This window comes from Magnolia sinica, chromosome 7 (assembly GCF_029962835.1).
Source record: "Magnolia sinica isolate HGM2019 chromosome 7, MsV1, whole genome shotgun sequence".
Classification (NCBI taxonomy): domain Eukaryota; kingdom Viridiplantae; phylum Streptophyta; class Magnoliopsida; order Magnoliales; family Magnoliaceae; genus Magnolia; species Magnolia sinica.
Genome location: NC_080579.1, coordinates 57,731,482 through 57,748,719, shown reverse-complemented (window position 1 = coordinate 57,748,719; position 17,238 = coordinate 57,731,482). Strand labels below are relative to the sequence as shown.

General features: G+C 42.4%; 1 long non-coding RNA gene across 1 annotated transcript in view; it reads left to right on the top strand.

Annotated features, from left to right (window-relative positions):
- Positions 1-4,812: 4,812 nt before the first annotated feature.
- LOC131251367 (uncharacterized) overlaps positions 4,813-17,238 on the top strand; it is a 33,871-nt gene continuing 21,445 nt past the window's right edge. Inside the window, exon 1 of the long non-coding RNA XR_009173780.1 lies at positions 4,813-5,054. This is a non-coding gene — a long non-coding RNA (uncharacterized LOC131251367). The remainder of the gene's footprint in view (positions 5,055-17,238) is intronic.

Genomic DNA, 17,238 nt, shown 5'->3' with positions numbered 1-17,238 from the left:
TAAGGCGATACACCATTGCGCAACAATTATCAAAGAGAATAGATAGGATGTTGTAACTTCGAAGATGAAGGGAAGAGATTATCACCAAGCCATCAGTCTGATAAGTAGTAAATTTATCGTTAGTAGTAAAAGTTCAGGATTGACCTGCATGCCAAAAAATATTCAATATCGAATGAATGAGACATACATGGTTGAAATCAGCTACAAGAAGCATTGAAATGTAAGGATATCACAATTGAAGAAGTCTTAGGATCTTATGAGGAGTCTTATAATGAACTTCTGACATATCTTCATGAGTTAAGAAAGGCAAATTTTGGAATTGTGATGGAATTATAGGTGAATAAAGAAACAAACAGCTTCAAAAGATGATACATTGCAATTGGACAATGTATTTAAAGCATCCCGTTACATATTAAAAGGGTTTTGTGTGTTGATGCAGCACATTTGATATGAAGGTACAAGGGTGTTCTCTTCTTGGCTACAACACTGTATGGAAGTAATCAAATCCTCCTAGTAGCATATGGATCAAAGAATTGGAGAACAATAGTAGTTAGAGATGATTCCTTCACAATTTATACAAAGTAATTGGTATCCTTGCATGACTTATTATTATGTTAGATTGTCACAAATGGTTGGTTAGTGAAGTCCCTATCATCTTCCCTTATACAATCCATGGATATTGTGTACATCATATTTTGGAAAATATGAATGTGTGTTCAGATGATTTAGTGAAGGATTACTTTTGGAGTGCTATTAAGACATGCATGACATATACTTTTTGGGATATGATGTGATGCATTCAAATGATGAACCCCACTATATATCAGTTTCTTAATGGTATAGATAAGGAAAGATGGGCATCTGTATTATTTCTCGGTAAAAGAAATAACATCATAACCACCAACATCGTCGAGAGCATTGTTTGTAGATGTACAAGAGTACCCCATGACCAAACTTCTTGAAGCGGTAAGGACTAAAATCCAATAACTTCCTTTGTAGAAGAGATAATGCATCAACATGTAAGGAAACTTTGACTCCTTGGGCAGAAAAAAGATTGAGCAAACTTTATCACTCAGAAGTGCGAAGGACACGAGGTACTATGATTTCTACGGATGAATTCTAAGTAACATCAAATGGCATTACTGATGTAGTGAAGATAATAAAGATAAAGTGTACTTGCAGTGAGTTTAGTTTTATGTTGCTACCTTGTGTGCATGTCATAGCGGCTTGCGATAAGTTTTAACATAATATTTATAGATATTACTCTCCATTCTACACGAAGGAATTTTTCCGTAGAACATACCATGAGTCGGTTTACCTAGTTCTTAATGGGACACAATTGAATATTCTAGACGAAGTAGAAATATGAAACCCCCCATAAACGAGAAGATCTGCCAGAAGACCGAAAAAAAAATCGAATTACATCTGAAGGAGAAGATAGGACACCACATAAATACTCGAGATGGAAGCGAATAGGTCACAATCAGCATCGATGCACCTTCATCCCTATAGGCTGAGACTTTTGAGATTTTCAATACTTTTCACAATTTTTTTTTGGAATTTTTTTGTCTGATGTAATCACACGTAATGAAAATTTTGTGATGTCATTTAATATTGTCTTATGATGTGTCATCGTTCAGTAAATATGTTACCATTGTGTAATCAATAAGGGTTGAGGTTATCATCCATTAATGATCAAGATTATCATCCATTAATGTTTGAGGTTAACAAAGTATTCACTAAGGGTCGAGGTTATCATCCAATAAAGATTGAAATTATCATTCACTAAGGATCGATGTTAAAAAACTATTCATTAAGGGTAGAGGTTATCATCCACTAAGAGTCGTGGTCATCAAGATCTTTACTAAGGGTTGATGTTATCATCCACTAACTGTCGAGGTTATCATCCACTAAGGGTCAAGGTCATCAAACTGTTCACTAAGGGTCAAGGTTATCAAGCTGTTCACTAAGGATCGATATTATCATTCACTAAGAGATAAGATTATCATCGAGTAAGGGTCGAGGTTATCAAAATGTTCACTAAGGATCAAAATTATCATCCACTGAGGATCGAGATTAACAAACTATTCATTAATATTAATATTACCATCCCTAATGAAATGTTCAATTCCCTGTCAATCATGACCCATTGTAGATGAGAATCTCAACCCTTATTCAATTCTCTGTCAACTGCAACCTATTGTGGATGATAATCATGACCCATTGTTGATGAAAATATTAACCCTTACTCAACTCCCTATCAATCATGACCAATTGTGGATGACAATCATGATCGTTACTCAAGTCCCTATCAACCACGACCCATTATGGATGATTATCTCGACCCTTACTCAATTCCCTGCCAACCACGACTCATTGTGGATGATAATCACGACCCATTTTGGATGACAATCTCCACCCTTACTCAACTCCCTGACGACCACGATCCATTGTGGATGAAAATCTCGACCTTTACCTCCCTGTCAATCATAGCCCATTATGCATGAAAATCCTGACCCTTTGTGGATAGAGTTCTACATGAGTCGAACCAAGTTGAGCTTGGCACACTCGACTTATCTCGGCCATTAGCTGACCCTCGGTCGAACTCTGCTCGGTTCGCTTCTCGAGCCTAACTGGCCAGCTCGGCTCGATTATCATCCACTAAGGATCATGGTTATCAAAATCTTCACTAAGGGTAGAGGTTATCATCCACTAACTGTCGAGGTTATCATCTACTGAGGGTCGAGGTTATCAAACTATTAACTGAGGGTCAAGTTTATCAAGTTGTTCACTAAAGATTCATATTATCATTCACAAAGAGATGAGATTGTCATCTAGTAAGGGTTGAGGTTATCAAAATATTCACTAATGATCAAAATTATCATCTACTAAGGATTGATGTTAACAAACTATTCATTAATGTCGATATTATCATCCATAATGAAATGTTTTACTCCTTGTAAATCACGACCCATTGTAGATGACAATCTCGACCCTTACTCAACTCCACCTCAACTATGACCTATTGTGGATGATAATCATGACCCATTGTGGATAAAAAATATTGACCCTTACTTAACTCCCGGTCAATCACAACCAATTGTGGATGATAATCACGACCTTTACTCAATTCCCTATCAACCATGACCCATTGTGGATGATAATCTCGACTCTTACTCAACTCCCTGTCAACCATGACCCATTGTGGATGATAATCACGACCATTATCGATGACAATCTCGACCCTTACTCAACTCCTTGACAACCACGACCCATTGTGGATGAAAATCTCGACCCTTAACTCTCTCTCAATCATGACCCATTATGCATGGCAATCCTGACCCTTTGTGGATAGAGTTCTACACGAGTCGAACCAAGGTGAGCTTGACACACTCGACTCAGTTTGACCATTAGCTGACCCCAGGTCGAACTCTGCTTGGCTTGCTCCTTGAGCCTAACTGGCCAGCTCGGCTCAGTTGAAAATTGTTCTAATTTATGGATTAGCTGAGGATTGACATGTTTTTGTTGCATTTATACTATATGACACTTGGCCTTGTAGGCCATTGCATTAGATAACCTTGGTATGGGTAATAGCATTCATGGACGTGACAGCATAGCTTCACATCATTTTTGTTTACTCTAATATTAATATACTTGTCATATGCATTGTGCACGTAGACACGCACTCTACTAAGCTTCGTAGGAAGCTCATGCACGTCTATTTATACTGCAGGTTAAGGTAGATTGTATCATCAACATGAGGCTATAGGGTGTGCTTGATCTTTTAGAGTTTTGATATATTTGTATTTCTTTTTCCAATATTATACAAATTAGTTATATAGTGGACGTGTGATTATGTTTTGGTTTCGATACACTTGTGATTATGTTCCTTAAAAAAAAAAAAAAAAAGAAAAAAAAAGAAAAAAAAAAAAAAGAAAAGGGATTGAAAATTTTCTTTCTGGGATTCCTCTTTCAGAACATGGCATATGAGAAGTGGGAGCCAAAGTCTGGGTAGAGGTTGTCATCACTAGATTTGAAGATCAAAAATTTTGTTAGCTCGTTCACTAAGTTTGGGGCATGACAACACCGACTTATGGATGGCCGCTTCCATAATTTCCTTCCTTTTATAAGTTATTTCTTAGTTTTTTAGTTGTTATAATATTTTATTTTTTATTGTTCCTTATGATTTCAAAAGGGTTTTGATTGATGGAGTGTATTGGTCCTTATGATTTGAACAGGGTTTTGATTGATGGAGAGTGTATGCCCTCTAATTTTTGGATGTGGAAAGAAAGTTACACAGGGGAAGAACTTTATTGCTTATTAACAAACAGAAACCTTTAGGTAACCGTAGGCATTGGTTTTTGAATAAAATGTTAGAATTTTTCTTCTTCCAGCTCTTGCTAGGCAAGGGAACTGACAGCCAGATCTTCCTTTGAGTCCCACCATTTGGGTCATCTTGGGTTCCCAATGCATCTTTAATTGGTGTATTTTGCTAGACATCGTTCTCTGCTACTTGTGTTGTACATTTGTGTCCATCTGGCCAGCATCATGGACCATAGAAAATGAATTTAGAACAGGTCAGCATGGACCACAGAAAATGAACTTAGATCAGGTCAACATCATGGACCATAGAAAATGAATTTAGATCAGGTCAGCAGCATGGACTACAGAAAATGAATTTACTGGCAATGTTAGTCTTTTCAAAAGCAAGCACATTAGCATTATTGAGACTAATATGAAGCACAAAAGATAATAAAAAAGGTCTGAAGTATGGGTGTATGACGCTAGTTTTCCTTCCTCTATAAATGCGCTTATAGTAAACTCTTCTATTCTCCCTCTCTCTCTCTCTCTCTCTCTCTCTCTCTCTCTCTCAATATGGGAATGGCGTAGAATCTTCTCTCCAACCCTCCCTCAGCTCTCTCGCTAAGCTCATAACCATCTAATTGTATAACAGAGACATGGTTTCGTGTAAGGCATCTCCAGTCATGGTGGCTCTTCTACTTGTGCATATGCTGCTTTTTTCCTCAGTGGTGGCCCCTCAGTGCAAGGCAAAGGTAAGTATGAGAACGTTATATGGTTGATACGATGCTGTGGAGTTTTGCAAACCCCTCGTGCATACAGCCAAGACGTGAGGAATGTGTGGGCGGCAGCATTCCCCCTCTTTTACATCAAATGAATCATCTTATGTTGTCATTCGGGCTGGCCGCCTCCGGTCCTGCATATGCACTTAGATCGGTGCTGGGTACGATGTCGGCAGGCCTGATTATGGGTGGCAGAGGTTGAACAGGCATCCGAATGCTAGGACCAATCTGATGCTCTGTACGAATGTTCCACATCTATACCACCAGATTGCAGCGTGTTCTACCATTTTTACACCAACATGCAACATGTTTAGCCCAAACCGGGAGAATTGTAGGCCCCACCATAAAGATTGTTTGTGCAAAACTGGCGCAACCGTCACCTCAGCACATGGCTCACACAATTGGTGCCAATGAACAGCAGCCAATCTACAACTCAAACTTTCTTTTGAAGATTGATGTTTATTGGGGGGCAAGACACAATTTTCCCAAAAATAGGTGGCATGTTGGCCAGATCAATGGTAGGTCAATACAAGTCATGTCATGCCTTTTACAATCCTGATTTTCAAACAAGCTAAGATGATAATAATCGTGTATTTACAGCCTATTTACTGAGGATTTAAAAAATCAACAGGCCCTAAATGTAGGGGTTGAAATTTGCCCAAGTGAAATGTCCTTCCCTCCGTGTGGGAGCCGATTAGGAGCTGTCCGGCCTCATCCAGGAAGCTGCCGCTTTTATTTTGTGGCTCACCTTGTTGTATGTAGTTATCCATCCTATCCATCCATTTTAACCGATTATCTTTAGGACATGAGTGAAAAATGAAGAATATCCGAACCTTGGGTGTACTATACCATAGGAAACAGCGACGATTGAAAGGCTTACAAGTAAAAACTTCCTGGTGCCCACCAGAAGTTTCTGTAATTTTTATTTGCCATCCACCCTGTTAACAAGGACACATGAACTTGGATGATGGTGCAAAACAAATATCAGCTTATTAGAAACTTTTGTCGCCTATTTATGATCAATCACCACTGTCTCCTATGATATGAGATTGGATCTGCTAATTTTTGGGTTAATTCCTTAAATTGCTCGGTTAAAACAGATGGACAACGTGGATATAAAATAGATACATTAAGGTGGCCTCCACAGTAAGGCCCACACTATCTCGGGTTAAGCCGGGCCACACGTAATGGGCTCCCCGTCCTCTATCGACTATAAACAGGATTTCTGTGTAGGTAGTATATCAGCTGTCCTGTCACTTGACAAGGCCACAGACCTACGGTTCTGATGACCATAGCCTAGGTAGCCCACCCTTAGTCATTGCCCCAGTTTTGGGGAAGCATTTTGCCTTGTGTGCTACACACCATGGACCTCTGATGTGATCACGTTACCAAGTTCTGTATGCCCCACCATGATTTATGCGTTGAATCCACTTCGTCCATCAAATTTGTTTTAGATCGTTTTAGAGCTTGGCCCCTAAAATGAGGCAGAGCCGAAGCTCGAGTGACGAGACCAAAGAAAGCAACGGGGGATTGAACGTCTACCAATGAAAACTTCTGATTAGAGGGCACAAGTTTTGGGTCAATTTCATATTTTCTCCCTTCATGGAGGTCTGTGCGACTTCGTGAACAAGTTGGATGGTAAATAAACATTCTGGTGGGCCCTAAGAAGTTTCAATGGTGGGAATCCTCGTCCCCTCTGCTTTCTGTAGTGTGGTCCACTCGAGATTTGGATGTCTCATTTTCTTGCAAATGCCTTAAAATGATCTTGCCAAATGGATGGGCGGTGTGGATATAACACATACATCATGTCAGCCCCACAGAATTTGTTGACGTGGTCCACTTTTGGAACTCGCAGGCAATGGAACCTAGAAGAGTCGATGGATTATGCAACTATAAACACATGTACGTTTGTTTTTCTAGGGCATGGACAGTCTGAGAAGTTACCTTCACTAATAAATGGTTAGGTCGGGGTTTACAGTGTCCGATCCGCATAGTATGGTCTTGGATTCTCAGTTTATGCAAGTGAAAACATAGTTAAGAATCCAAACCATTGATATGGTGGACTCCAAAGTCGACAAACTATGCACCAAAAACCATGGAGAAGTTAGAAATCCTAATACTTAAATTGGCGATCAGCAGTAACAAACCTAAGGATGAAAATAAGGCAACTGTCGACATTCAATTGAGAAGAAGAATGAAGAAGAAAAATGAAAAAAGGCCACTACATGGCTGGATCTCCTAACGTGTGAGATTTCAATTTCAATAACATCTACAATAGTGATCATCATATCAGTGGATTTGTTCTTACAACAATGGGCAGCCATGGGCATATGAATTGAAATCCCAAGCACTACCTGCTACCATTTTGAAAGGAAAGTTCTTTGCGAACTTTCGTTTCCTTGAGTAGTTTAGGTAACAAGATGGTTATAAATGGGCCGGGAAGCGCTTGGCTAAGATTCTTCCAATCCTGCTCCATCGTCTAAATACATGAGCCTATGTCCAAACATCGATGTAAAGTGGGTTGCAGACACTTTCACGGAGACGATGGACCAGAGAAGACCCGATCGGATGCGGAAGTAATCCGGACCGTCAGAACCTTAAAATAGCCGTATCTCGCAAACCAGAATGAGTTAATCGACTTACCCTATATGATTTTGGGGTAGGAGAAGCTACTTTAGCTAGCCAACCTACTATGCCGGATTGCCCACACCAAAGTTGCGAGACTTTAGCTAGCCAACCCACTATGCCAGGTTGCCCATACCAAATTTGTGAGATTCCATCAAATTGATGGTCGAAATTCCTTTTTAATTTCATTTTTACTATTTATAGTAAGTTTTAGTTCGATCATAACTTTTGATCTCTTGAGTTTTAGGAGTTGTGTCCAACATGAAAAGTTCTTATAAATTTAGGAGAATAACATGCTTAAGCCAAATAGGACACTTACTATTTTTTTGCTGAAAACCATGAAGTCTAGTGGAAATTGTTATGGGCAAAGATGGGCCGACCAAAACCTCTTCAGTAGAAGAATGCATAGCAGAAGTAATGGAAGTTGGGTAACAGCTCGGCCCCCTACCACTGACTGAACTCTTATCCGAGCCAAGCATTGAGCAACATGAAAGAAACGTAAACCATTGAAAAGGAGATCAGCTTGGTCTCCACTGCTGAGCATTGCCTCCACGATCGACCCAAGGGCCAATTGTGAGGGGGTGTCTAACTAACACCCCACTATAGTGACCAACAACTTTGTCCCGACTCGACCTTAAGGGTGGATCCCGAGCATGATCAGTGATTTTGCTCGGTCCACGGGAGCTTGACCAACTTGACTTCGAGGTCAACCCCACAGGAGCTTGACCAACTTGACTTTGAGGTCAACCTCGGCCATTGAAGGCCGACCACGGACCTTGACCACCCCCCCTATGAGGTCGGACTCAGTCATTAATCTCAAACTCCTCAGAGGCCAACCACTTAGAGATGTTGTTACAGTAAAATATCCTCGGGATCCTCACCTGAGATCTTGAAAATATAAGGATGACAAGTCAGGAAGAAGATCCCTTTTAGGATATGCACTTGCTAAGTGGGGAAGTTTTCCATCTACGTAACTGAAGTTATAAATAAAGACCCCATCTATAGAGAAAGGTATCCACAAAACCCTAACTCGACTTGACCCAGATCCTCGATGCTAACTTAAGCAACGGAGGGTCTCCCTGCCATAGCCAGGTCCCCATTATTGATTGGTTCTTACAGGTACTAAACAAGTTTAACATGGATGACCAGATTTCAGCATTAATAGATTGGCGATGTTTGTGGAAACAAAAAGGAAAGTCATTCCCATTTCATTTATTAACTCTAACCACACCATGACGAAAGGCAAAAAGAAGACCTTGACTGTCATTACAGCGTTTGCAGCGGCTTCAGTCGATCTTTCTATCGACATTCGAAATCCACACTCTTAGCATCAGGTGGGTTGCGCCCCCACAGTGCCCACGCCCATATCCTGTAGCTGGGGTGGTCGACTTGTCTCTCTAGAAAACTAGGTTGATCCCTTAAATGGAAATATATATGAACCGACTGATGCATATCCTGGAGAGACAAAAACCACCTCTCAGCCACGAGGCAGAGGCTGATGCTATCACCAAGCAGTCCTGACCTCCATGGGTCCCATGGAACCTCCGTGGAGCCAGAATACAACTAGGGTAGCACAACTATGCACCTACTCACATTATGAGAACTACTGATCTCGACAACTCCGGTTTGCATCATACGCTGGATAACAAAAGATGTGGGAAAGCCCTCGAAGTGATAGGGGAAAACGAAGTCCCCTAGGAGGTAGAACTCAAAAAACTAAGGGATCATATTGATGACATTCGCCAAACCTACCGCACGCAATTCCCAACCTCCATTAATGCCATGATGGAAGAAATAGAACCACCCTTCATCGATGATATCATGGGAGCTTAACTCCCGTCTAGGTTTTGGATGCCACAAATTGCCCCCTACTTCGGGTCTAGTGATCCAGCTGAGCACCTCGAATCCTTTAGAGTGTCAATGGAGCTCCACGGTGCTTTAACTTCGACAATGTGTAGAGCATTCTACCTAACCTTACCAAGAGCGGCATGGAAGTGGTATCGACAACTAATGCCAAAGTCCATTAGTTCTTTCACGCAGCTTGGCAAGACGTTCATTGCCCAGTTCATTGGAGGGAAAGACATGCAAAAGCCTACGGCGCACTTCCTTACTATTACTCAAAAGGAGGACGAGCTACTAAAATATTATATCATACGCTTCAACTAAGAAGCAATGCAAGTGGAAGGTTACTCGGATCAAATTGTCTTGGCCGCCATGATATTTGACCTAAAGGAGGGCATATTTCTCTTCTCAATAGGCAAGAACCTTCTGACAACATTGACTAGTCTCCTTAACCAAACACAGAAATACTAGAACGACAGGGAGCTTTTCAGCTTATAGAAAGCCACCCGAAGCACTGGGAGTTCAACTAAGGACAAGAAGCGCAAGGAGGAACAACCCTCAATGACTAGCAATAAGACAAGAAGAGACGATGACCTGAGCAAAGGTCAACCCCCGAACCGATGACCGTAGAGCTGATTCTGCTCCTATACTTCCTTGAACGCTACACTTGAACAAGTCCTCATGGAAGTTCATGACAAGAGAATCTTGAAATGGTCGAATAGGATGAAGACTAACACCGACAAGAGGGATAAACAGAAGTATTGCCACTTCCACCGTGACCACGACCATGCTACCAGTGATTATTTTGACCTCAAGGAAGAGATCGAAGCCCTCATTCATGATGGGCATCTGGAAGAGTATGTCAACAGAAGGAGGAAAGAGTGACTAAATTAGAGGAATAGGAAACAAGGCAAAGGGAACAATAATGAAGCCACATGATAAATCCTAGGGGTGCACATCGAACCGGTAGAACTGGACCGAAACTGACCAAACGGTTCGGTTTGGTCCTGTTCTAGAGTGCACCGGTTCCATGTCCAGCTCCAAAAATTAAAGAACCGTTTGGTTCGGTTCGGTTACAGTTTTGAGATATGTAGAACCGAATCGAATCGTGATTCAAACCGTGGATTTGAACTGTGAATTTGAACTGTTGAACTGAACTTGAAACCGAACTATGGAATCGAACTTGGAACCATGTATTTACAATATATTTTAGTTGTATATTTGACTCATGATTTATGGTTTACAATGCACCCTTTGATTGTTTTCATAAATGTATTTTTTCACGCCATATACAATATCTAAACCATTCATCAAATGGATCAGAACATGAATGGCCATGGGCTAAATTATAAAATAGAACATGCAATTGGGATGGATTATAAAAAGCCCAGAACCATGGAACTGAACCAGTTTTTACAGTCCGGTTTTGGTTCGGTTCTAGGGTGCTAACGATCTAGTTCCGGATCCGAAAATCCTAGAACCATAAGGAATGGTTGGGTTTCGGTTTAACCCTAGAACTGGACCGAACCGAACCATGTGCACCCCTAATAAATCCGCACCATATTCAGCAAGCCTGCAGGAGGAGGAGATTCGAACTGAGCCCGCAGAACCCATGCCTGAAGTATTAGCAACAACGGCTTGGAACACTACATCAATCTCACAACAAAGTCTCTCAAGGAGCAAAAATTACTTCCCTGTGGCATGACCTTCATTGAGGAAGATGCTCGAGGAATCCAACACTCTCACATCAATGCTCTTGTCATGATGATGATAGTGGCAAACCATAAGCTATACTGGATCCTTGTGAACATTGGTAGCTCGGTCAATATCCTCTACACCCCCGGCTTCGACAAAATGGGGATTAGGAGGTCTCAGCTACACCCAGTCCAAACTCCCTTGCATGGATTCGTAGGAGAGAGAGTAATCTCAGGAGGGAGCATATTACTGCCCATGATTGTGGGCAAGGTCGGACTAGATGACGTTGATGGTCGACTTCCTTGTCGTTGACTATCCCTTAGTCTACAATGTCATCCTAGGACAATCGTCCCTCAATAATATGAGAGTAGTGGTATTTACATATCACCTAGAAATGAAATTTAGGTTAGACAAGTTAAAGGTGATTAACACGAAGCCTGACAGTACTACTCGATAGCACTAAGGGTTCAAGCTCGACAACATACAATGACTATCACCTCCCTCAACCCTCGCGAAGAATCACAGGAGAGAGGATCTCCCATGGAAGACATGTTGACCATCCCCATTAATGAAGCACACTCGTCCCATGTGGTTCAGGTTGGTTCATTATTATCCCTAAGCTAATGAGAGGAGATCATCGGTCTATGAAGTGACACGCCAATGTCTTCACGTGGTCCCATCAAGATATACCCGACATCAAGCCAGAGGTCATGGTTCACAGGTGGAACGATAATCCCGACCACCAACCAGTGAAGTAGAAATGACGGGCCTTCGAATCAGAGCAATATGCCATCATAAGAGAAGAGGTGAGTAAGTTCCTTAAAGCTGGCTTCATTGAAGAAATTTACTACCCTAACTAGATCGCAAATGCTATGCTAGTAAATAAGTCGAATGGAAAATGGGTGGTATGTGTTGACTACACAGACCTGAATAAGGCATGTCTCAAGAATAGTCTCACTCTCCTAAGAATCGACGAACTGGTCGACAGCAAAGCAAGGCATGAGCTCCTTAGCTTCATGGATGCCTATTCAGGCCATAACTAGATCATCATGCTGCTGCATGATAAGCAGAAGACGACCTTCATCATTGACATAAGGCTCTATTACTGCAGGGTGATGCACTTTGGACTGAAGAATGCTAAAGCGACTTATTAGTGACTTGCTAACAAGATGTTCGATTAAGCAGATTGGGCACTCCATGGAGGATTACGTCGACGACATGCTAGTAAAGAGTGTCAAAGCAGTGAACTATGTAACTGTCCTCGAGGAGACGTTTACTATTCTGGAAAAATACCAAATGAAGCTAAACCCGATAAATGTGCATTTGGCATTAGCACGAGAAAATTCCTCAATTTCATGGTCAATCAAAGGGGGATTGTAGCAAACCCCACTATTGAACATGACTTCACCCAGGACTATGAAGGAGATTTAGTGCCTCATGGGCAAGGTTGTTTCCCTCAACAGGTTTGTATCCCAAGCTATTGACAAGTGCCTCCCATTCTTCAAGTGGTTGAAAGGCAAGGTGAAAATAGTATGTACCGAGAACTGCGAACGAGTTTTTCAACAACTGAAACAATACTTGGACTTGCCCTAGATGCTCTCCAAGCTCAAGTAAGGAGAGCCCTTACTACTCTACTTAGCTGTCTCTGTTGTAGTGGTAATCTCAGCCCTCATTCCAGAGGTTGGACACAAGACACTGGTCCCGCCCAAGACTAGATACCCTGACATCAAGAATCTTGCCTTAGCCTTGGTTGTGTCCTTGCATCGTCTCTGCCCCTACTTCCAGGCCCATACTATTGTGGTCCCAACCACTCAGCCTCTTCATCAACTACTTTAAAAGCCCAAAGTCTTTGGGAGACTGATGAAATGGGAAATCGAGCTCATTAAGTTCGACAACAAATATCAACCTCGAGCCCCCATCAAGGGCCAAGCAATGACCGACTTCATTGCTGAATTCACCAATGGTGAGCACTTGTAAGAACCTACCCACACAAGAGGTGAGCTCAACCAGAAGATCTAGACCTTACATGTCAATGGGTCTTCCAACTCTAAAGGCAGTGGGGCCGGAATAGTTCTCGAAGCACCCAACCAAACCTGCACACAATATGCCTTGAGATTTAGATTTCCAACATCCAACAATGTGGCAGAATATGAGGCACTACTCGCCTGACTTAAGTTGGTAGTGGCAATGGGAGCTCGGACTTTGAAAATCCACAGCAACTTACAAATCATTGTCAACTAGGTCATTAGCAAATATCAAGCGAAGTAGGAGGCTTAAGAATGCGAGGGAACTCATCAATAACTTCCATAGATACGAGGTCATCCTGGTCCCCAAAGCAGAAAATTCTAAGGCAAATGCACTGGCAAAACTAGCCGTAATGGCCGATGAAGACATCCCGAAGTCAATCCCCATTAAATTTTTACAAGAGCCTAGCATTGACAAGCCTGACTCGGAAATGGTCCTACCCGTTGCATCTACTCCGAGCTAGATGGATCTAATCATTGATTAACTTCAGGAGAGCAAGCTACCCGACGATAAGCTTGAGGCACGAAGGATTCAAAACAGAACGGCCCAATATATTATAATAGGAGACATCCTTTACAAAAAATGGGTTCTCCTTACTATACCTAAGGTGCCTCCGACCTGAAGAAGCCGAGTACATCCTCAAAGAAATCCACGAAGGAATCTGCGGTAACCACTCTGGCGGCCGAGGCCTCGCTCATAGGGTTATCTGGTAAGGATACTTTTAGCCGACCATCCAAGAGAATGTTAAACAATATGCAAGGAAATGTAGAAAATGCCAAATCCCGTGACCATTCGAGCAGCTAACTCCCATGACCAACCCGTGGTCGCTCACCTAGTGAGGAATCAACATTATTGGCCCATTGCTAATGGGCAAGGGGCAGACCAAGTTTTCTGCTGTCGTGGTTGATTACTTCACTGAATGGGCTAAGACCGAACCATTGACCAAAATTACTGAACAAAATATTACCAACTTTGTCTGAAAAAATATCATTTGTAGGTATAGGGTCCCACTGACTATTGTCTTGGACAACGAGAAACAATTCAAAATTGCGCGATTCCGAGGTATGCGTGACTGCCACGAGATTCAAAATGTCAATCATCACCTCGATAACCCTAGGCTAATGGGCTAGTTGAGGTGGTCAACAAGATTATCAAAAACCACGTCAATACTAAGCTCAAGAATTCCAAAGCAGCATGGGCCGATGAACTGTCACACTTCCTATGGGCGTATCAAACTATTGGTGGAACTTCGATAAGAGAGACTCCTTTCTCTTTAGCTAGCCTTCGGTGTGGAGGCCGTAGTACCGGTTGAAATAAGACTCTCAATTGCTCGCGTCATTTCCTTTAATGAAAACCAAAACACTGAGTAGATGGCTCTAGGACTAGATCTGCTCGAGGAAGAAAGAGTGCGAACACAATTGAAGATAACCACTCATTAGCAACGAGTTGCTCAATACTACAACTCCCAAGTCAAACTGAGAAGGTTTTGAGTAAGAGACCTTGTCCTACGTAAAACTTCCCAGAACACCAAGGAGCATGGTTCTAGCACATTAGGACTGACCTGGGAGGGATCCATCAGCTCACTGGTACTATGCGGCCCAGATCTTATCCACTCAAGGATATGGATGGACAACCCTTGCAGCACCCATGGAAAGCCTAACACTTGAAGATCTACTATCAGTGAAGGCATGAACCCTTCGACCGGAAGCGGCCGATCTACTCGACTAGGGAAACTTCCCCCTCTCAAAGGGAAAAATGATCTCCTAATGATCTGGTTGTATTATCTACTTTACAAATTCTACAATAAAGGGACTTCCTCGGGTCAGGGGAGAATTATTTTTGTGCATTTTCTACTACTTGAACTACGTGCTCAACTGAGGACTTCCTTTAGTGCAAGAGAAAAAGAATCTTCTTACTACTCGATCAGCTATTGAGTGGTTAGCCTGTTTACTCGTCCCTATAATAAGTTCTACCGAGAAAGAAGCTTCCACATATTAAGAGAAGAATTTCATTCAAAAATTGACCATTTGAGCTGAGGGACTAAGGAGGATAGTCCTTGATATTCGACCTACTACTTTGTTTACTGTCATGTAATTGGCTAATCAATTCTATCAATCAACTTATCTTACATTGCTTGGCCTATTTGTTTTACTTTGCTTGATCTAATGAACTCATCCAAGTAATTCATCCACATAACACTCAAGATTAATCAATGCAAAAAGAGTATCTTTTCGTTAAAAAGAAAGGGAGATTACAGTGCTAACAAAAATAAATATATAAAAGAGAGTTTTCGACAATGAGCGTTCACAGGAGGTCTTTGGCCCTGGCTTCAGTTGGAGTGGGGGCTTCAATAGCTTCGTCATTAATGCCATCCTGGTCGAGCTCTGGATACTTCAACTTTACAAGTTCCTTGCATCGTGCATAACCCATGCTGAAGTGATCCTCGGGCTCTTCTGCTCGCTCCTTTGAGGCCTTGAACGCCTCCACCACTGTCGCCTATACCATAGGAATGGAGGCCTCAACCTTGGCTAATCGGGTAGATAAGAAAAGAATGACCTCAAATCCTCTAGTGCAGATTGCTTCGATGCACCTTCCCGAAGGTTCCAATTGAGCCCTTAAAATCTTCCAATCCTCCCCTGATATGTGCAAAGCCCCCTATAGGGCTTTCACCTGGGCCATAGTCACATCCCTGTTAGACGTGACAGTCACAAGCTCAACGACTTTGGTTTGGAGGTCAGCCTCCAACTTTTCAAAACCTTGCTCGACCACTCGGAAGACCCGACAAGCAGTCATGAGATCAGGAGTAACCTAAAGATAAAAATAAAGTCAAGAATCCACCAACGAAGGGAAAGTATAATTGAAAAGCATAATCCCTGCCATACCTTCATGAGAGAGGCCGCCACATTGCGCAGCAGATCCATCTGATGGAGAGCCGAAAGAGCTACAATGTCCTCCTCGGAATGTGGTGGGGAACCCATTCAACTAGCCAAGCCAAAGGGCCCGGCGAGGAGTTCGACCTATTGGCCTCCTTAGCTTCACGGGCAGCCAGGGCAGTAGGAACCCCTTCCACTGGAGCCTCACCCCGAACAGAGGAATGCTTCAAGTCGACCACCTCCTTATCCGTCGCAGGTGGAGGAGAGACAACACGAACAAAGGCCTCGAGGAACGCCTCGTCTATGGCCACCATGAACTGTTCATCAGTGGTCGGCACTCCAACAACTGGAGCGGGCTTGCCCACCGCATCGTCATACATCCCACCCTGGCGAGTTGGGGAAGAGGCACCCCCCATCTTTATAGCTTTCTTTAGTTGTTCCATCTCGGCTGAAGGAGGGAGCCTCACGTTCATTGTAGGGTAAGGACGATCAGACATATCTACAAAAAAGATAACCAAGTTAAATGTAGGATAAAATCTCAAATATAAAAGCGAAGAGCTTGACCAAGTACATCGTAGCTATTAGTCTGAGAGCAACTGAAGAAAGGTCGTTCTGATAAAGGGATTGAGGAGTGATCAGTCTCTTCCAACTCCTCCCGGTAGCGCCCCATAGCCTTGCACGAGTAATTTGCTCGAGTTGACACGAACAAAGCCTCGAGTTGTGAACAAGGAAGGACTACATGTAGATAAGCACCAATTAATGAATAAAAGCATACATGCTCTGACTTATCTTGTAAAAATCGACAACTCCCAACCTAGATTCGTGAATTTGGTGGGAACACCACTCGCTGGGGCTACCCACTCCCCTAGTGCGAGGAACCACTTATTCTTCCACCTTTTATTAGAAGAAGGATTACCGGTGACAAGAGCCTGGCCTTGGTTTGCCCAAACTAAAAAGTAATACAAGCCTAGATGCCCTCCAGGCATTTAAATCAACTGGCCTACAGCCAATTTCAGAGCAGCTGTGACTCCTTGTACTATGGGATCTAAAGGGAGCCGAATACCACACTGCATAGTCACTATATATATGGCTACCTC